The 22466-nt window shown below is 37.7% G+C and overlaps 1 protein-coding gene across 2 annotated transcripts in view; it reads right to left on the bottom strand.

Annotated features, from left to right (window-relative positions):
- The window catches only part of nyap1 (neuronal tyrosine phosphorylated phosphoinositide-3-kinase adaptor 1), a 76226-nt gene that overhangs the window by 52339 nt on the left and 1421 nt on the right, over window positions 1-22466 (bottom strand). The window contains exons 1-2 of one of the 2 annotated variants that reach the window (XM_087253746.1): window positions 17762-17936; window positions 17352-17638 (exon numbers count right to left, since the gene is read on the bottom strand). The exons of the other annotated variant lie outside the window; for it this stretch is intronic. The gene's annotated coding sequence lies outside the window, so the exon portion shown is untranslated. Of the gene's footprint in view, window positions 1-17351; window positions 17639-17761; window positions 17937-22466 lie in introns of those variants that run through there. 2 annotated transcript variants of the gene reach the window in all.

The raw sequence follows: 22466 nt of genomic DNA on the forward strand, positions 1-22466 counted from the left end.
CCCTTTAATTCATCCCCTTTATTCATCAGAGGTCGCCACAGTGGAATGAACCGGCAACTTATCTAGCATATGTTTTACGCAGCGGATGCCCTTCCAGCTACAACCGGTACTGGGAAACGTCCAGACTCATTCACACACATACACAACGGCCAACTTTGTTTATTCAATTCACCTTATGTGTTTGGACTGTGGGGGAAACCCAAGCAAACACAGGGAGAACATGTAAACTCCACACAGAAATGCCAACTGGCCCAGCCTGGACTCGAACCAGCAACCTTATTGCTATGAGGCCACCGAGTCGCCAACTTGAAAAAATAAAAATCAGTAAATCAGTTAAATCAGAGTATGTGCACATTCGCCATAATTTGTGGTCAAGCTTTCACATAATTTATTTCATTACTCCACAGTCATGCTACAGCTGTACCGCCATTGCAGATTAAACAAATGTTTATCCTTGCCTAATCTTTCTTCCACACAAATCTGATAAAATGTCCATATATTGGTATTACAATCACATAATAATTGTTGCGGGGGCACTTCAGATCGTTTTGGAAGGGCACTTTCTATCCAAGACTAAAAAGGGCATGTGCTCTGCATAGGTTAAGCCCTATGTGTGCCCGTGCCTGCTGAACAATTTGCCACATAAACACAGTAATTTCTTATAATCACATTGCTATTATTTGTGCAGTAGAAACCTGCCTATTCTGTAAAGCGGCTTTGAATTTATGTGCATCATGAAAATATACAAACACACGTGAATTGAACTTTTCTGCTGTTTGGAAAAAAATGTATTTGTGCAATCTTATAATTCTTAGAGAAAACTGTGTGATCAGGAGTTTTGTATTGAAAATTTTCCATTGAGTATTTTACAATATTCAATTTGGTTACGCAAATCACACCAAACTGGCAGACAGAAAGCTATTTGAGGTTAAAGTTCCTTTTTATATGTGACCCTGGTCCCAATAACCAATCATAAGAGTCAATTATTGGGAATGGTTATTTATTATCGTCTAAAATTGCAGATTGATATATGGTTTATTAAAAAGCGTTAAATTAGGCTGAAATACAACTGTTTCAAATGTGAAAAACAATATGGAGAAGTATGTATGTATGTAAGCTAGTAAGTATGACTTAATTAATTAATTAATTAATTAAATGAAAAAAAAAAAAACTAAATGCCATTATTGTATGAAATCAAGTGTATCTGACAGCATACAGCAGTACTATTAAAAACATGTCTATACATGTAACAATAAAGTCCCACACTGATCCAAATGTGATCTAGGGAATGCATTTGATTTTGGCCTAGCAGAGTGTGATTTCTCTTGATCTTTCAACAAGCCGTTCTGTAAGACATATGGACCCAGTGTCTCCAGTTGCTTTCACTGAACAAAACCTACTGACCTATTCACAAGCTTTCAATCATGACACCACACTTTGTTTTTAAAGCATCAAATATATAAATATTTCAAATAAACAAACAAGAACATACATAAGAATGACAATAACTACTTAAAATGACAGAAACCTAAACATTTATTTTGAAAAATCTATCTCTTCATTTGATTTTTTTTTTTTTTTTTGGATCGCTTCCCCTTTGTTTACAGGCAGAGCAGAGCTTATGACCTATACTGCAGTCCGCCACCCGGGGGCGATTAAAATGTTCTGGCCTTACTTTCAGGACAAGTGAAGTTAAGCACACTTGCTGCCCTTATTGTGATCTGTGCAAGTAACTGGGCTAAATTTCATACTACAAGCGTCCCTAATAAAGATTCATAATTTGAGCTTCTGTCCTAGAAATTGGTGGCCCTGCACCTAATGAACATCGGGTGCCCATTAAGTCTTGCAGACTGTTTTCCGAACATGTGTCTGTTATTAGACAATTGGGTCTCCCATTAATCACTTCAGCTTACAGAATGTTTGTTGACTAAATGTGATGCGAGTGAAAGTTAAAACAATTGCTAACTACAGCTGAAAATTCAAACACAAATTAATGGGAATAATTAGTATAAAGTAATTGTAAATGTGACATACTTTTCAGCACAACTAAAATCCAGTTATTAACTGTGAATAGTTCATCCTTAATAAGACAGACATGTGGGGTTATGTGGAGGTTAAAACTATTACAATATAAATAATTATCTCTAATATTCAAGAATATCCATATGCAAGCAAAATCAGTAGGGATGCTACGATTAGGATTTTTACAGCCGATACATAGTACCGATTTCTTGTCATGGTGATTGGCCAATACCGAGTACTAGGTCTGTGCGATTTAAGGAAATTATTTAATTGTGTGTTGTTGTTTTTTTATTATTTATTTTTTTTGACAAAAATTGCGATTTTGATTCAATTTGCGATTTAATTTTGTAGTCAAGCTCCAGCTCATTAATTTACAAATGACCTGTTTTTGTTCAGTGTCCGTGACTATGGCTGCATTCACAGTGCAGATCTTGGTGGTCAATTCAGATTTTATGACTGTATCCGATTTTTTTGCTGACCTGCTTACAACATCTTTTAAAGGTGACTCGTATCCGATCGTCTGCATTTAAACAGCACACGGCAAAGGTGGAATAAGCAGGGAAAAAAAGAGCGGGCACTGACTAACAGCTATTAATATAATTAAAGAGTGCTCTTTTTTCTATTCCAGTATGTAATCTGTTCGCAGCTTTTGACAAGCTGTTTTGCTATAGTTTATGATAGAAAGGTTCTCATTTGTCCATCTTCTTTTGATATATGGCCTTTTTAAAAAAAATTTAGGCATCTTAATGTAATGTCCATGGCGTGATTTAAGCATGTGATGTAGCTATGCACTAGTTTTATATTACTTTATATTGGTTAGGTGGCGAAATTGCGCTTTCTCGCTCTCGTTAATATGCTTAAATGCCTGTGCTACTGTATATGACAACATAAAAGCTGTTTAAGTCCTCGTGTATGAGATTTAAGGTGGAAGACTCTGCTGAAGTCTGTTCTGAAATGAAAGTGGCAGACTTGACGTTATTCGATATTGTTTTTAATGCGCGACTAGCATTGACAGATGAAAATCCGATCTACCTACTTACACTGCAGAAACGAGAACACAGATCCGATTCATATCGGATAAATTTCCACATATGAATGAGGCCTGAATCTGATCTGAGTAAATTGGAATCCATGTGATTTGTTCCTGCTTACACGTATATGGGCCATATCCGATCTGTGCCACATGGGAGAAAAAAAAAATCGGAATTGAGTCACTTGAACAGTGCAGTGTAAATGCAGCCTTTGAAACCAAAATATTCCCATATTACCGACTGTGGTGGAGAGAGCATGGCCGAACACCCAGAAAGTTGGGAGAGCGAGTGGAGACACCAGCGGCTAGTCAGTAGCCCAATCAGAAATAATTAATAATACCTGTTTTCTCTAGTGATTGGGCTGGAGAGACACCTTCTTAAGGAAAGCGAGAGAGCCGAGCGACAACCTGCACTCAAAGAGCTGTCGCAGAAACACTGACAGAATAAATAAATAAAATTATCACTTACTTTAACCCCGACCCTGTCTTCTTCTTCTTCCCGAGTTTCGGCACCTCTGTAGAACAGTTCTTTGTTGTGGGAAGAAGACAGGGTCGGCGTTAAGGTAAGTGATGATTTTATTTATTTTTTATTTTGTCTCCACTCCCTCTCCCAACTTTCTGGGTGTTCGGCCACGCTCTCTCCACCACACTGAAATTAATTTTTATATATATATATATATATATATATATATATATATATATATATATATATATCAATTAATCTATTAGCTAATCGCAACATTTCAAAACGTGATTGCGATTCGATTTCGATTAATCGCACAGCCCTACCGAGTACCGATTTCTTGTCATGGTGATCTGCCGATACCAAGTATCGATTCTAATGCTTCAAGCTTAAGCAACTTTGCCATTGCATAAAGCACATTTTCCCTTTAAGTATGATATTTAAGTGTAGATCTCTCCTTACCTAAGATAATATACTAAGGTAGCTTCATATAACTCTATATATTATCACTGCATATAATCCTAAGCATGTCTCTTATAACCATTTAGAGTGGACAGAAGCCGTAGTACAGAAAATAATAGATAATATGCAGGAGACTTGCAGAGCTTCTGGGAAAAGTCATACGGTTGGACACTGGATGTGGCTGGTTGCTCCGCTCACGTCACAGCAGCTCAAAACAATGGATATACAATATTTGCAACAGAGAGACCATCACTCATACAAGTTGTACCAATGAACTGTATTAACAGTGGTCGCATGTATTTTATGCCCCATGCATCATTTACCTCCTCACATGTTGTAGCTGCTGCATGTATGACCCAGGTGCGCATGTGCCTCTGCTTGTAAACTCATGAACAAACCCCTGCAATCAGTTCATAAGATCGGCCGATATCGATCGGAGCCTCCCTAAAAAAATCAGTGATGTACACATTCAAGAAATTAAGACGCTTTGAGGTGACTCTAAAGAAAGTGTGGATTAAATTTATCTGTCCTCACATCATTTTCTTGTATCATTACCTCACATCTTGATGGGGCTAATATGCATGGAAAGGAAGCAAGAATAGGGAAGCACGAAAAAGAATTGAGGAGCAGCAACCAAAGAAGTGAGCTCCATGCAAACTTCTACCCAAGTGTCAAAGCAACATCACATCTGAAGCTCTACCACGTTTTATGCACGTTCGATTTTGTCCTTACTGATTGTATTTTGGTGTGGTGCCCTTGCAACGACATGTAACGAAAACCATGGGTTATAATATCTGATTAAAGATTATGAGGGCAAATTAATTTTAAGTACACAGATACATTGTTTTTAACAAACACTACAACAAATAAAAATAAGAATAGTTTAACCATCACCTCCCAAATATACCAACTATATCTCAAAAGTTTTTTTGTAATTTAATGATGAAACATATTTTTACATTTAATTTATTGTTATTTATTATTGGTTTACTGCTGAGGGTAGTTCATTATTATGAAATCTGTTTCTCTACATGTCTGATTGCATAATTTAATATACTAAATGCTGCTACTTAAAAAGATTTGAAAGCTATATATGAAAATCAACAAATTTAAAGCAAAAAATTCCATGTTATTATTAATTATTATTTGTATTTTTTTTTTTTTTTTTGGGGGGGGGTGGAGGTAACTTGCAGTAGGTGTAACGTGCAGGACACAAACACTTCTTAATCACTGGCTCAGTGTGGTATTATTTGGTGTGTGTGTGTGAATGCTCTGTGTTCATGCTAACACACTGACCTGCTCTGATCATGTCTTTGCATATCTAATATGTGATTCTAAAAAAATCAGATCTTAAAGAAGGGTTTTTCCTGCATGGAGAATGACAAGGTGGCTGCCACCATTAAATTTTGTACCAATCTGCCTTTTGAAAAAAATCAGGCAAGCAGTCATGGCGACCAAGAGAACTAATGCTCATGCACTGGTCATCTTTTTAATTACATTTGATTTTAGCCTTGTTTAATAAGATACGGTTTTACTTGATAAGATGACAAGAATAATGTAAAATGTGGTTGTTTTTAATTAGCCATCAGTAAGTGATTGGGAAACCACCTCCGCCTTATTTTTAGCAAGTAAAAATCCTCTCTAAAAGTCTGAAACTTTTAAGTTTCGTTTATGAGAGCCATTATGTTTTCATGGTGTTCTCCAGCCCATGGTTTTCCAATTTTTTTAATCAGCTGACCCTTTAAACATACAATATTTACTTAAAGTGCTCCCTGATATCTTAAGCTAATAATTAAATAATTTAATGGCACATTTGCATATTCATCATGACACCTAAATGATGCATGAATGGCCAAATGCCATGGAGATAAATAGGCACAAATATATTTACACTAATAATTAGGCAGACACTTTTACCCAAAGCAATTATAAATATTGATATAATATTTATAATTACACCTTGTAGATCAGTCTACATTACATCCTCATCTATGAACCCCAAAAAATTAATTTATAATATTATTATCAATTTAATATAGGTTGTGTTTAGTATTGTTGTTATTGGTGGTGGCGGTATATTACTCATACAATGAAGACATGCTTATAACATAACACTACCATAAAATATCCATTTAATATTTAATAATGCATTTTTATAGGGGTGATGCAGTGGCGCAGTAGGCAGTGCTGTCGCCTCACAGCAAAAAGGTCGCTGGGTTGCTGGTTCGAACCTCGGCTCGGCTCAGTTTGGCGTTTCTGTGTGGAGTTTGCATGTTCTCCCTGCATTCGCGTGGGTTTCCTTCGGGTGCTCTAGTTTCCCCCACAGTCCAAACACGTGGTACAGGGGAATTGGGTAGGCTAAATTGTCTGTAGTGTAAGTTTGTGTGTATGAATGAGTGTGTGGATGTTTCCCCGAGATGGGTTGTGGCTGGAAGGGCATCCGCTGCGTAAAAACGTGCTGGATAAGTTGGTGGTTCATTCCACTGTGGCGACACCGGATTAATAAAGGGACTAAGCTGACAAGAAAATGAATGAATGAAAACATTTTTATTTTTCACGACACATCTTAAACCTGTTTCTTTTGAATATAAAAGCTTTTAACATTTAAGATCTTAGTTTGGAGGAATACTTGTGAAACGCTTTAAACCCCTGTCAATTAAAATGGTGGTAAATCTGCCATCGTGTAAAGAACATTGTGTTCTCAAATGTACATCAAACCCACACAATATGCAAAGATTCGCTACGTTTTCTGTGAATAAAGCAGCTCAAGATGGTGAACACACAGGATGATCTTAATAACACCAAGAGACATTTTATTATCATTCTGCCCCATTGATTGATTTTTTTTCATTTAACACATAAATTAGCAGCTTTCCATCAGCTCATGAACCCCTGCAGTTCCCTCACGATCCCCCAGGGGTTCACCAACCCCCGTCTGGGAAACCCTGCCTGTCTGTCAGCTAATGCAACACCTCACAGCACCTGAAATCACAGCTTGTAGACAGGTGATATCTCTTTGTCTGCAGGATTCACAAGAACACCATGTGCATTCTCTTTCACATACATCCTCACACTCTTCGGCCAATAGACCTAAACACTAGGGCTGCACAATATACTGCAATGTGTGGGATTACATTTAAGCAAGAGATACAGCTTAGTTTGGCTGCAGAGTTTAACCATAATAGAGTGGAAGTTTATTATTTGCATGTATTTTCAAGAGCTGTGTGGACCTTTTAAGAGGAAGCAGAGGTTCCTAAACTCATTTCTGGAGGTCTGGTGTCCTGCAGATTTTAGCTCCAACTTGCCTCAACACACCTGCAAGGATGTTTCTAGAAAGCCTAGTAAGAGCTTGATTAGCTAGCCCCGGTGATTGGGGTTTGAGCTAAAATCTGCAAAACACTGGAACTCCAGGACCGAGATTAAAAATCCCTCATTTAAAGCATTCAGACAAAAGATATTGTACCATTTGTAACGTTAATATACTATAATTTCATTGAATTAATATACATGTTTAAATATAGACTGTGTGCCAGTGTTCATTTTGTTGATGAAAATTATGACAAAAAGTTTTTGGAACAAGCAAGTTTTTACCAATGAAATCGAGATAAAACTAAAGAAAAATTAAGTCATGATGACGACAACTAAAATAAAAAAAATATACTCACTTTTTGTTTACTAATAAAAAATCAAGATGAAAATGTGAGTGGGGGATGTTTTTTTGCAAAATATCCAGTCATACAGTGTTATTTTTATTCATTCATTCATTTTTTTTGGCCTAGTTCCTTTATTCATCAAGGGTTGCCACAGCACAATGAACCGCCAACTTATCCAGCATATGTTTTTTGCAGCGGATGCCCTTCCAGCAGCAACCCATCACTGTAAACTGTGTTTTTTTTTTTTACATTTTATTATTTAATATTTGCACCTTTATACTGTTTGACTCTTCAGAAAACCAAAAAAGCACTGTTAATTTCACTTCTTGCTATGCTCTATTCTATTTATTTCTGCTTATAATTTGTTAATAACATTTTATGCATTTTGCCACTCTTCTACAAAACAATCCCAATCACTCTACATTGATAAATTATTTCCAAATAAAATTTAGCTGTTTGAAAAGTTGTGAGAAAGCTATAATTTTTGAAAATTAAGTAATAAAAAAACTAAAATTGAACTGCATTTATTTTGAGCGAAGCATAACTTGCAGTGTAACATGAGGAAATATCCAATCATACAGTGTTATTTTACATTTTATTATTAAATTATTGCTGTATAATATTGCTCGACTCCCCTTTTCACTATTCTATTTATCTGTGCTTTTAAATTCATTGTTATATTTAAGCATTATTCACTCTCCTAAAAAATCATCCCAATCAATCTAAATTAATGAATTATACATTTCCAAATAGAGCAATTTAAGTAATCTGGTGAAACTGCATTTATATCGCAATATATAAATTGCAGAAAAGCTAAATAGTGCAATGTCTGATTTTTCCAATTTCAAGCACTACTAAACACCTTTTCAAATTTGTGCATCTCAAGACATATTTACACACACCGGCCACTTTATTACACTTGTCTAACTGCTCGTTTATGCAAATTTCCAATCAGCCAATCACATGGCAGCAACTCAGGCATGTAGACATGGTAAAGAGGATCTGCTGCAGCTCAAGCCGAGCATCAGAATGGGGAAGAAAGGTGATTTAAGTGACTTTGAATGTGGCATGGTTGTTGGTGCCAGACAGGTTGGTCTGGTATTTCAGAAATGGCTGATCTACTGGAATTTTCACGCACAACCATCTCTTGGGTGTACAGAGGATGGTGCGAAAGAGAGAAAATATCCAGTGAGCGGCAGTTCTGTGGGCACAAATGAGTTGTTGATGCCAGAAGTCAGAGGAGAATGGCCAGACTGGTTTGAGCTGATAGATTGGCAACAGTAACTCAAATAACCACTCTTTACAAGCGAGGCACGCAGAAGAGCATCTCTGAACGCACAACATGTCCAACCTTGAAGTGGATGGGCTACAGCAGCAGAAGACCACACAGAGTGCCACTCCTGTCAGCTGGTCTGAAGAGTCTTCTTTTTTTGCTGCGATATTCCGATTGTAGGGTCAGAATTTGGCATCAACAACATGAAAGCATGGTTCAGGCTGGTGGTGTAATGGTGTGGGGGATATTTTCTTGGCATACTTTGAGCTCATTAGTACCAATTGAGCATCGTGTCAACGCTACAGCCCAGTCTGAGTGTTGTTGCTGATCATCCTTGTATGACCAGTGTACCCATCTTCTGATGGCTACTTCCAGCAGGATAATGCACCGTCATAAAAAGCAGATCATCTCAGACTGGTTTCTTGAACATGACATTGGGTTCACTGTACTCAAATGGCCTCCACAGTCACCAGTTCTCAATCCAATAAAGCACCATCAGGATATGATGGAATGGGAGATTCGCATCATGGACGTGGAGCCGACAAATCTGAAGCAACTGCATGATGCTGTCATGTCAATATGGACCAAAATCTCTCAGGAATATTTCCAATACCTAAGGCAGTTCTGAAGGCAAAAGTGGGTCCAACCTTGTACTAGTAAGGTGTAACTAATAAAGTGGTGAGTGAGTGTATGTTTATCAAGTCAAGACTCTCCATAACCCAGGTAACATCAGTTTTTATTGACATTTGATGCCCTGGATTTTAGGCTAAATTCGACCCACACACCTTTACCACAAATCAACAACACACTCAATAGATGATTAATATTTAATGAAGTCTGCACTAAAAATAACCTGCTTTCTGGCTGTCCTGCCATCCAAAGTTCCACCTCACACGAATCTGAGAAGCTAGTCTGCATCTCTGGGAAGTGAAAACAGAAATCTGGACTCAAACTGCGGTCTGTCTGTCCCTATCGAGAGAGGGAAGCGGTGTCTGATTGCACCGTCTGGAAAACACCCATACACACAAGCTCTCGCACACTGAGCACTGCAGCAGACTGCCAATTAGCGAGGAACCGTGGAGGAGCAAGCGCTTCTTCGCATCTGAACATGTGTCCAAGTGTGTTTAGTCGAAGCAAAGTGCACCATCACCAGGGATTACCAAGTATTTGCTCTATTCTGCAGGCTGACAAAACAGATCTCATCATCCCGCTTCTGAATCACTCCTCCGTTCCTCTGCCGTTTCACCGTGTTCTTCTTCGGCTTTCCGCATCCAATTTTCACTCGCTCTCACTTTATTCACGGAAGCACTCACTGACCTCCTCTTCCCCCTCCTTCTCGCTTCACTCCTTTCCTTGTTCTCTCTCTTTTTCTCCTAGTTTGCCCTTGGCTTCATGATGCCTGCTGGAATCTGCAGTAATCAAGGTGACACACTACATACACATGCATGCCGATACATATGCCAACACATATGCAGAAAACAACCAACACGCCTTTGTATGTCCTTTGCATGCAGAATTGCGAAGGTGATGCAATGGAAAAAGAAAACAGACAAATATCGGAGGATATTACTGAAGCCATTGTATTTTGGGAACGATTGTACGTACAGTGATGTGCAAAATCGTTGCAGACAGAAACACACACACATGCTAAATGTAGGCAGACGGTGGAGTAACGGACCCCTTCACTTGCTCATCCCAAGGGACGACTTTGTTTTGAGTATTGCTTTGTATGTGGTGGAAATCTGTGTGCACATCTGTTTCATGTGCTAAGCATGTACTGTATATGAACAGAAAAACCTTGTGTGCGAGTGTGTGTCTGCATGTGTGCTCAGAGGTAAGATGAGGACAGGGAAGTGGGTGCTGTGATGACAGAAGCAAAAATATTTTCTCTGCTTGAGACCTAAAGGCTACGCACCTACACATACATGCTTTACGCATAACAACAGCCTCATGCACTCCCACAGCCTCATCGACAGGCCTCAACTACACCATTATGACTGTAATCTCATATTGTACTGGACCATTCAACAACTGAACTGTATATTGTTATGATAGAACAATCATTGGCAAAGATTCAATATGATGCCAGCCATAGAGGATTTTGAGGACAACACATAGACTTAATACACATAATTAGAACATGTACACATAGACATCACCTATATGCAATAAAATTGCAGCTTAACGACGTCTGTATATAATAACTTATATTTGATTGTAAAATCGATTAATTTGATTGTAATGCAATAATGTGCACCTTTTGAAAAGCTGCATTAAAACAATACTTATTGTAAAAATCGCTATACAAATAAACTTGAATTGAATTGAATCTATTTAATTTTTAAGATCAACTATTTTAAAACATGGAATCTGAGGGTTGAAAAATTGATCGTCTTTAAAGTTGTCTAAATTAAGTGCTTAGCAACGTACATTAATCAAAAATTGAGTGTCGATATATTTAAAACTGAAAATTTACTAAATATTATGCTGGAATATGATGTTTACTTGATATTCTAATGTTTTTTTTTTAAGTAAATATTTAAACTGTTTTTTTTTTAACATATTTTACCTATACAATTGGCTATTGCCAAAAATTCATCTGTGCAAAATAAGACTGGTAACATACAATGAAAATAAAATATACAATTACAATATTACGCAAATTGATTTTTAAGCGGACCAAATGAAATATTAATCAACAATGATGACACACATATTTATTTTATATATATTTTTATTTTATTTATATATACACACAGGGTGGGCCATTTATATGGATATACCTTAATAAAATGGGAATAGTTGGTGTTATTAACGTCCTGTTTGTGGCACATTAGCATATGTGAGGGGGCAAACTTTTCAAGATGGGTGGTGACCATGGTAGCCATTTTGAAGTCGCCATCTTGGATTCAACTTTTGTTTTTGCAATAGGAAGTTATTGGGAATTTCTCAAGAAAAAAACAATGGTGTGCTTCGTTTTAGCATAACTTTATTCTTTCATGAGTTATTTACAAGTTTCTGACCACTTATAAAATGTGATCAACGTGCTGCCTATTGTGTTGGATTGTCAATGCAACCCTCTTCTCTTACTCTTCACACACTGATAGCAGCACCATAGGAGAAATGCCAGCACAGGCTTCCAGTATGCGTAGGTTCAGGTGCTTCACATCTTGTATCTTCACACCATAGACAATTGCCTTCAGATTACCCCAAAGATAAAAGTCTAAAGGGGTCAGATCAGGAGACCTTGGGGGTCATTCAACTGGCTCACGATGACCAATCCACTTTTTAGGACACTGTTCTTCATCTAGGAATGATCGGACATGACACCCATAATGTGGGGGTGCACCATCTTGCTGGAAAAACTCAGGGAATGTGTCAGCTTCAGTGCATAAAGAGGGAAACACATCATCATGTAGCAATTTCAAATATCCAGTGGCCTTGAGGTTTCCATTGATGAAGAAAGGCCCCACTATCTTTGTTGTATATGGTGTGAAGATACAAGATGTGCAGCACCTGAAACTACAGATACTGGAAGCCTGTGCTGGCATTTCTCCTGCGGTGTTGCTATCAGTGTGTGAAGAGTGGGAGAAGAGGGTTGCATTGACAATCCAACACAAAGGGCAGCACATTGAACACATTTTATAAAACAAAAGTTGGATCCAAGATGGCCGACTTCAAAATGGCTACCATAGACACAACCCATCTTAAGAAAGTTTGCCCCCTCGCATAAACTAATGTGCCCCAAACAGGATGTTAATAACACCAACCATTCCCCTTTTATTAAGGTGTATCCATATAAATGGCCAACCCTGTATATGTTTAATTAATAGAATTATACATTAAGATATTAAGTTTATATTCAATTTATTGCAGTAGAATATGCAAGCACACACACACACACCTCTAAAAATGTTTTATATGAGCAAACAAATGAACACTTTTTTACCAATACATGAAAAAAAAATTCAACATGTAAACAAATATAATATATGCTAATATTTATAATATATTTTTTTTTTGTATTGGTAAAGAAGTGGTTATACCATTATTATACAATACCTTGCCTAATTACCCTAACCTGCCTAGTTAGGAATAATTACCCTAGTTAAGCCTTTAAATGTCACTTTAAGCTGTGTAGAAGTGTCTTGAAAAATATCTAGTCAAATATTATGTGTTGTCATCATGACAAATATAAAACAAATCAGTTTTTAGAATTTTATTATCTCATTTCTAAAAACTGATTTATTTTATCTTTGTCATGATGACAGCACATAATATTTTACTAGATATTTTTCAAGACACTTCTATACAGCTTAAAGTGAAATTTAAAGGCTTAACCATGGTATATAGGTTAACTATGCAGGTCAGGGTAATTAGACAAGTTACTGTATAATGATGGTTTGTTCTGTAGACTATCTGAAAAAAAATATTGCTTAAAGGGGCTAATAATTTTAACCATAAAATGTTTTTTTTTTATATAAAAACTGCTTTCATTCTAGCCGAAATAAAACAAATACGACTTTCTCCAGAAGAAAAAACATTATCAGACATACTGTGAAAATTCTTTGCTCTGTTAAACTTCATATGAGAAATATTTTTTACATTTAAAGGGGGTTTAATAATTCTGACTTCAACTGTTTATAAGTGATAATCATGTTTCTTTCTGTTCTATTTTAACAAACCAATTATAGCACCATCTGTAAGAAATATTCACACCACTGACTGGGAATCACTCCTATAAAGTGCAGTATAAGGTAAGTTGCTCTGCCCCAGTTGTGAAGGACTCCCCCGGTTCACAGCATCACAGAGTCTGTGTCTGACAGATGCCAGATCCAGCCACATGACACTTCTCCCGCAAAGCAAATCCCCCAAATATTCAGTGCAGAACACACTAACACACACGCACATAGACAACCAATCCAAAATCCTTGTCTTCCCCGCTAAAAGCATTAGACTCTCTGACCTGAAAATGTTTCCGCGTTACACTGCAACAGATATGACATACCGCTCACCCAAGTGGAACACCGAGTGAAATATTTCTACGTAGCAGCTATTTTGGACCTACTAGACGCAGCTTGTGTGGTGAATCTCTTCAAATTCCTTCAGTAGAAACCAAGTCCGCAAATCTAACTGAAGCTATGAAATTTTAATGTCCTCCTTCTTGTTCCTTCAGTCTGTATACAAGCTATGCTCTATTGAATCTGAAACCTTGATGTTGCTCATGAGGGTCCCTGATGACGCAAGCCTCTTCTCCTCCATGTTTCTTGGCTTCTGTTCTTATTTATTTTCTTCCTGTATAGTCCAGAGGAAAAAAAGAGAGCATGGTTTCCACTCACTATACATATTGCGCTCCTCTTTTCAGCAACAAGAACTCCAAAGACAGACTAACAAGTGTGTGTACATACAGAAATACACATATAGCTCTGCTGTCAGATGACGTCCTTGAAACCTCCATTCTGCCAAGATGCACCACTTTATAGAGCTACATCACAGAGTTTTGCTTTACCAACCAAGTTATGCTTTACATTAGTATGCTTAAGCGTTTCACTAACAGAGCATTACTGTGAAAAACACAAATCGCTACTCTGCCAAGCGTACAGTAAGAGTCAGTGCCTGGAGGGCTCGTTCTAATGTAAACCTAACCCAGCTTTCCTTTAATAATTCTGTCTTGCGTCACATTAGCCAGCATTCATCTTTATTCATCACTACTTCCCTCCTCCACCCTTCCCAGATCTCGTTTGATTTAAGCCTGAAACAAGACATCAGGCTGATGCTCAAACATTGAGACGCTATAAAAATTCAATCCAGGAAATTTACAGCATAAACCATGAGCCTGGATCATCCACACGCACGCAGACAGACAGACTGGAGTAAAGCCCAAACCGAAAAATGAGCTTTACATGGGAACATCTGTCAGAGTCTAATCAGAAGCACAGTAACACACCGTCTGTCCAATACACTCACAAATATTCTCCTCAATTTCTCCTCTAATAAATCAATTGAAGTTATCTTTACCTTCACAATTGAACTTCCATTCTCTTATTTTTCTGATGCAGTGTTTAAAACTATTTGCTTCTTACCTTATTACGCTCATTATGATGATCCCCATTAGATTCTTTGCTCATTTCTCTCTCTCTCTGCATCTAACATGCTGTTGTCAGAAGCTCTTTCATCAATTTAACAAAAAACAAATTAATGGGAGCTGAGAGATGGGGTTAGTGAGAGATGAAGAGGATGGTAGATATTCTTTAAGCTGCCACTAGAAGTCACTCTCACTTTGCTGCATATGTTTGAATGCACTTGCTATGGTAGATTTTAGTGTAAAGGGTCTGTGCTGAAAATAAAAATATAAAAAATGTCAAATTTAGACAATAATAATAATCATTTCTATTGTTTATCATACAATATTATATTGATTTGCTCAAACATAATTCAGCTAAATGTTTCATGGCTTACATTGAAATGCATAAGATTAATTAAAATGCATGTGTGACTGTTAAGATGCAGGTAATGCAACCTTGAGTTGTACATGCGAATCACTCTCTACTCCCACTGCAAAAAGTGCTTTTCTTACTTAGATTTTTTTGTCTTGTTTCTAGTCCAAATATCGAAAAATTCTTAAATCAAGAAGCATTTTCTAGACAAGAAATGCAGTGTCTTGTTTTAAGAAATAATATGCCAAAATTAAATGAGTGTTTTTTTTTAAACAAGCAAAATAATCTTGTTTTTTCTTTTGACATAAGATGTTTTTGCTTACCCCAATGGCAGATTATTTTGCTTGTTTTAAGGAAACACTCACTTAATTTTGGCTTATTAATTCTTAAATCTAGAAAATAACACCAAAGTAAACCATCAGACTTATAAAAGATTCCAATAAAACCGCACGCTTTGTATTTTCAAAAAAGGACACTTGGAGACTCCAAAAGGTCACCTAAAAGCTGATACTAATCCATATATAATTATATATGATTTATGTATGTGCATGTGAATCTGAGAATGTGTGTGTGCATAACATGTTGCCCATGTATATTATGTGTGTGATGTTTACATTCTCATCCATGATAAAAAAATGAAAGCAGACACAAACTGGCTTGCAATATTTGCCCACAAATAGCAAGCAAACATCAACCACTAACACACCAACACAGCACTTATTTAAAAGCATCACTCCCTGAAGGGTAACACATAACTGCTTGATTAATTGATAGGCTGATTGATCTGACTCAAGGTCTTGTCATATATTCTTGAATATTTTCAAATGTATTCAGTGTCAAGAAAGATGACTGGGGTGTCCGCTTGGCTCATTTACTAATATATCCGTACTTAGTGATCAAAATGAGCAGAGACATTTGCTAAAAAGCCTTTTATGGAGGTTTTCACAGACCCCAGACAAGGTGGGGCTGGTCTCCTCATGTCTGCAGTGTAAGTACTCCAGTCTACACCTCCGAGCCTAACTGGCTTCCCCCGCGCTCACCCCGCCTCTCGTGTTTTTAATACGCGAATAATGTTGCTCAGTCTAACTTGGTTTTAATAATCATTACCGGGAATACACAAGACGGATCCGTAGACGTCCAGGTTCACGCCACAGACATACACACGCGCGCGCGCGCACAGCCACGCCCCCAAATACTATCACGACTGTAATAAAATTGGCTGCAGTTGTAGCTTCTGGCACGTGCCATTGGCATTCTGATGCCACCTTCCCGCGCCGTACATGCAGACATTACGTGAGACGAATATTTTTAGAGGCACTCCTCGCTACAACAGACCAGGTTACCCAGGGTACACTTGACTATGAATGAATAATAGGAAAAAAAATAACATATTAAACATTATGTCTGCACCGTTTAACATAACCAAAACTACCTAATAGAATTTCTCACAGATTGCCATGTTTAACACAGAGCGGAGTCTAAACTCTGGGGTGCTCAGCACCTGAAGACGCTCCTGTAGACGCGTCACTTATACACGCTCAGATGAACACAAACCCGCTGCTTCACACACACACTCTCTTACATCCTTTACGGACTCAGAGGGGATTTGTGGAGGAAATATCGATGGTTTAGGCTAAGCATAGTCATATCCGAGACAGATCTTTCGTTTTAAATTTGCAACTATAGTGATTAAAAATATATAACCTGCATATGATACATATAGATGTCTGAATTTACAGGACAGCTGTTTCCAAGGCAAACGATGATCTCAAAATACAACACAAGCCTTAGGTTGTCAATGAAAAATGTTTATATGTTGGTATAAACACTTGGCGTTTGGTCAATTCCTCTGTGGGAGATCGTATTGCTAACCATCCCAGATGTTTGTAATTATATTTCCACACACAAGTCAATAGCAATATAGGTCGAATTTCCTCACAATCTGTATGATTTAAACACACCGCCTTCAGTGTATACGTTAAACAAATGGTGCAGAAAAAGACTGACTTACATAAACGGCGTGAAGTCGAATTGCAGAGGACAAGTACGTAGTAAAATCAGACAACAACAAATCCACGCCGGTCTGCTGACGATGACATTGCCCTCTTCATAGAGGAAAGACGGAGCTGACAGTATTTCCAAACGTGTCATGAAAGATTAGACGCAAAAATGTACGTCGGGAGACCGAGCATCAGTGCGCTGACGGCTGACTGCTTTTTGTAAACAACATCCTCATCCTCATTCACCCTTCGCGCGGTGCTCGATGAGAAAGCGCTTCGCTATCCATGGTGCAGTTCACTGCGACGTTACACAGAGAGAGAGAGGGAGAGAGAGAGAGAGAGAGAGAGGAAAAAAACATCCGTTCAAAGCAGGCCCATAGAACCATTCACAAATGCGGTCTGTTGGTGCCTGTACGCTAACCGAGAAGCGGCTTCACCGTAAAAGCCCGCAGATAAACTGATATGTCGGCAGCGGCGCACTTCGCGCTGATATTAATAAGGAGGATATTCTTCCTGTAGAGCTGGTCGGTCACCGGAGAGGCAGATGCCGAGCCGCTGATTCCGTTGTGATGCGCGCAGAGCTCTCCTGAAATGACGTTGTATCGGGCTGCTGTTTTTGTGAAGGGAGACATTTTCTGCCCTCGCCATAGTAAATATAAATTCCACCGACTGTTGTCATGCCGTTGTTACGTTCACATTTTTATTCCTGCCCTCGCCTCCACCTTTCTGACAGCTCAGTCGACGCACGTATTTACAATTTTGACCGCGTTGGCTGTGTGCAGACGTAAGCAGTCTGTCAGAAAAAAGCGCGCCAACGAATCCTATCCACAACAACACTGAGGCATTTCTGAATATTCCATAGCATATTTTTATCTGAACGTTTATGTCTCTTTTCGCGTACACACCTGTATCTGGCCTATTTAAATTTAGCACCCGGGCATTTTTAAAGGTATATCAGCTTACTGTCAGTTGTGAGTCACCTGCACCTGAACAGATACAGCACTTATCCACACAATCTACTATCTATCAACAGCAAGAACTCCTCATTATTGATGACAGGCCTGCTTCCCCCAAACCCAGCTCTCCCTTCTTTATATCACTCTATCCCCACACTTCCATCACTTTATTATTAGATGCACCTCTCCTGCATGTGCTATATCTGTGCCTCAGAGTGAGAAAGCGCTGTGATTTGAGCAAGAGACAAGCGATGAAGGAGAAATGTGAGAAGTGAGACTTGACATGGAAGACAAAAGATAAAAATAACAGTGAAGTACTCACACTTCAGGATGGCGGAGAGTCATCGTGTCATCACACATTTAATTGGAGTAGCTCATGCGCATACGGCATGAGATTGCATCACAGAAATAGTCGGGAAACTAGAATATAAACCATTGATTAGTAATGAATCACACATTGCCTTTGCACAAAAGAAGAACTTGGAATCACTCTGAAAAGAGCATTTGCTGCCTCACAACATCAGCTGAGTAATGAACAGACATGGGAACACCATTGGTGTCATTTGATTTAATCCAGATTGTTTCTTATAATCTGTGACCAAGCTGAAAAACAGAAGAGCCCTGAACTGGTGAGGCCCTCAGCAGCTAAATAAGGGTTTAATTATTAAATCAGAGGCCAAGATGCAAAATAGAAGTGATAAAAGTTGCGAGTTGACACTGCAATCAATATAGATGGTGCCATGTTGATGACTAAGTCTAAGCCTTTCACAGCTGTTTTATCTGTGTTTAATTCATCGATTGTGTCTAACATTACTAAAGTCTAACATTACTAAAGTTCTAAGAAATGCATTTGTAAGCTACTAAAAATTTGCATTTGTTACTCCCTTGGCGGATATTTATATAGTGGGTATAAACGACTTCTCTTATGCCTCAGACGACTGTTCGGTTTTTCCACTTTGGAGAAGTTCTGTTTACATGTACCACAGAGGTTGTTTTAGATGTTGACACTAAAAATAATAGGAAAACCCAACTGAGGTCTAAAATCTTAAATAACCTCAGCCTATATGACCTCAGAAGTAGATGGCACAAATCATTATGTTGTTGCCATTTAAATGACAACTTTTGAAGCTAGAAAACTGGAGCCATGTGACTGATCATGCTGCTACCAGAAAAGGTTTCACCTTAGAAGTGTTGAAACATCTATAACATTTATTAAAATAATAAACCATTATAAAATATCTAAATATTTAACATTTATAATAATAATACTCATTATAAGTTCTTTGTGACTTGCTATGTGCAGGATAAGAAGACATCTGCTAAATAAAACTTGATAGTTAACTGACTTTATAGTTGACTTGATAGAGCAATAAAACAGTTTCTGTCACACCAAGTAAATTGATACAACTGAGATCATACAGGTTGCAATATTTTAGTTTTTTTTTTCCAGGGAAAAACTCATCTGTGTCCTATTCTGTATATTCCTAAAGCAAAAATAAAAATTCAATATTGAAAAAGTGTTTGCCTCATGATTATTTTTCTTGCATGTTTTATTTATTATTTACCTTCGGCTTAGTCCCTTATTTATCAGGGGTTGCCACAGCAGAACGAACCGCCAACTAATCCAGCATGTGTTCTACGCATCGGATGTCCTTCCAGCCACAACCCAGAACTGGGAAACATCCATACACTCATTCGCACACACTCATACACTACAGCCAATTTGATGCCTTCAATTCACCTATAGCGCATGTCTTTGGACTGTAGGGTTAACCAGAGCATCGTAGAAATCGCAATCTACAAATCCCTTAAATAGGACCTACCTGACAAAATGAATAGACCAAAAGATCCTCAAAATCTAGACATCTTGCCAAGATTGAAAGCAATATGAAAACAAATCAGAAAGAAAACTGAGATCATCCGGTCTGGAATAAGTTATAAAGCCATTCTTCGGGACTGCATCAAACCCTAGTGAGAGCCTTCAAATGACAAAAATATGAAACAGTGGAAAACTTTCCCCGGCCGACAAAAAAATATTCCAGGAGCACAGCGACAACTCATACAAGAGGTCACAATAGACCCTACAACAACAGAAAAACTGCAGGCCACATTTGCCTTGGTTAGTTGTTTACTCCATCATGAGATAGAGACTGTGCAAAAATGGTTTGGATGACAGAGCTCCAAGACAAAAAGCTGAGCTAAAAGAACAAAGGCTTGTCTCAGTTTTACTAGAAAACATCTTGATCAAGACTTTTGTAAAATACACAAATGTTGATTTTTTTGGAAGCTGTGCGTCTTTTATGCGATGTAAAACTAATACCACATTTCAGAAAAAGAACATCATACCAACAGTAAAACATAGTGGTGGTAGTGTGATAGTCTGGGGCTGTTTAGCTGGATCTGGAAGATGTGCTGTGATAAATGAAATCTTGAGTTTTGATGTCTATTGAAATATCCTCGAGGAGAATGTCCAGCCATCTTTTAGTGATTTCAAGCTGAAGCAAACTTGGGTTCTGCAGCAGGGCAATGATCCAAAGCATACCGGCAAGTTCACTTGTAAATGGCTGAAGAAAAACAAAGTGAAGACCTTGGAGTGGCCTAGTCAAAATCCTGACCTGAATCCAATTGAGATGCCGTAGCATGACCTTAAAAAGGTGTCTTACGCTTAAAAACCCTTCAGTGTGGCTGAATTACAACAATTATATCCAAGATGAGTGTGCCAAAATTTTTCCACAGCACTGTAACAGACTAATTACAAGTAATGGAAAACACTTGATTGCAGTTGTTGCTGCTAAGAATGGTCCAACCAAGTTATTAGGTTTAGGAGGCGCAAAATTTTTTAATTTTTTCAAAATTTTGTTTTAATAATTAATAATAAAAACCTTCGTTTTAAAACAGCATAATGTATTCATTCTTTGATTCACATTTACATTTGTTTCATAAGAAATCAGTAAGGGCTAAACACTTTTTTACACCACTGTAAATGCAATTTAAGCATAGGTTTTGTAGGATAAAGAACTAAATAATCAAATAATCTGTAACTGGTATATAAAAAAAGACCTTATTCTACTCAAATTGCTTCTTTTGGGATGTGGAATGAGAGAACACACCCTCTCTGCAAAAATCTACCAACAAGATTTGAGGTAGAAGTGAGTCTAACTCAGTACTTGCAAGGTGTATCTAACAAACTGGCCAGTGTATGTAGTTGAATTAAGTATTTCTCTGTCATTTCTTTGCGCTACTCAATAGAACTGAAAATTACACTTCTGAATTTATAAGAGGCCTATACCACATACACAGTGGTGCAAAGTAACAATTACAAATACTCACATTCCTGTAAATTAGTAGATTCTGCCAGGAATTGTACTTTACTAAATAGTTTTTAAAAGTGTTATTAAATGTGGACACATATTTTGTGCTGTATCACTACTTTTACTGCACAAGTTTCATTTTTTACTACTTTGTTTACTTTTTCTTGTCTACAGTGATTGACCAAGTAATATAATCAGTCATGTGATTTCGTCCAATCAAATTGCACATAGAAAAATTGCATCACACACACTCACCTCAAGACTCGGATGCTTTATAAATGTGGCAAACATACAGTGTGGGTGTATTATAAGTGTCCAAAAAGACATGAAATCATTACATGCAACAACCGAGAGACTGTTTAGACTGCATGTCACTGATAAGATGATGAAGGACTCCTACTGTATGATGACTGAAAACCCCAAATAGCCTTAATGAATCAACTAGAATATAACTTTTTCAAATATGTGCACACATTGCATGTATTATTAGTGCTGCACAAGCTTGCGTGGCCAACTGGTAGACACTTATGGTAATGGTAGCTTGTTAGTCAGGTTTAGTCTTGTGTAGCCAGACCTCAGATTGATGGCTGAAGGTCTTGAAACTTGTGACTGCCCACAATGCTATTTGACTAAAACCAAACTATTACATTTTGTTTTGTGCTACGTCATGTTTAGGGATGTGTAAATGTCTGTAAAATAACAGCTGGTATGCTACCAGTGCATTTTTATTTACCAACATCTTTAATTATTAAATCATTTTATTGACAAAACCGACAGCCTAGCTGTCTGTATAAACACACACACACACACACACACACACACACACACACACACACACACACACACACACACACACACG

Source organism: Danio rerio, chromosome 5 (genome assembly GCF_052040795.2).
Source record: "Danio rerio strain M-AB ecotype USA chromosome 5, GRCz13ab, whole genome shotgun sequence".
Classification (NCBI taxonomy): Eukaryota; Metazoa; Chordata; class Actinopteri; order Cypriniformes; family Danionidae; genus Danio; species Danio rerio.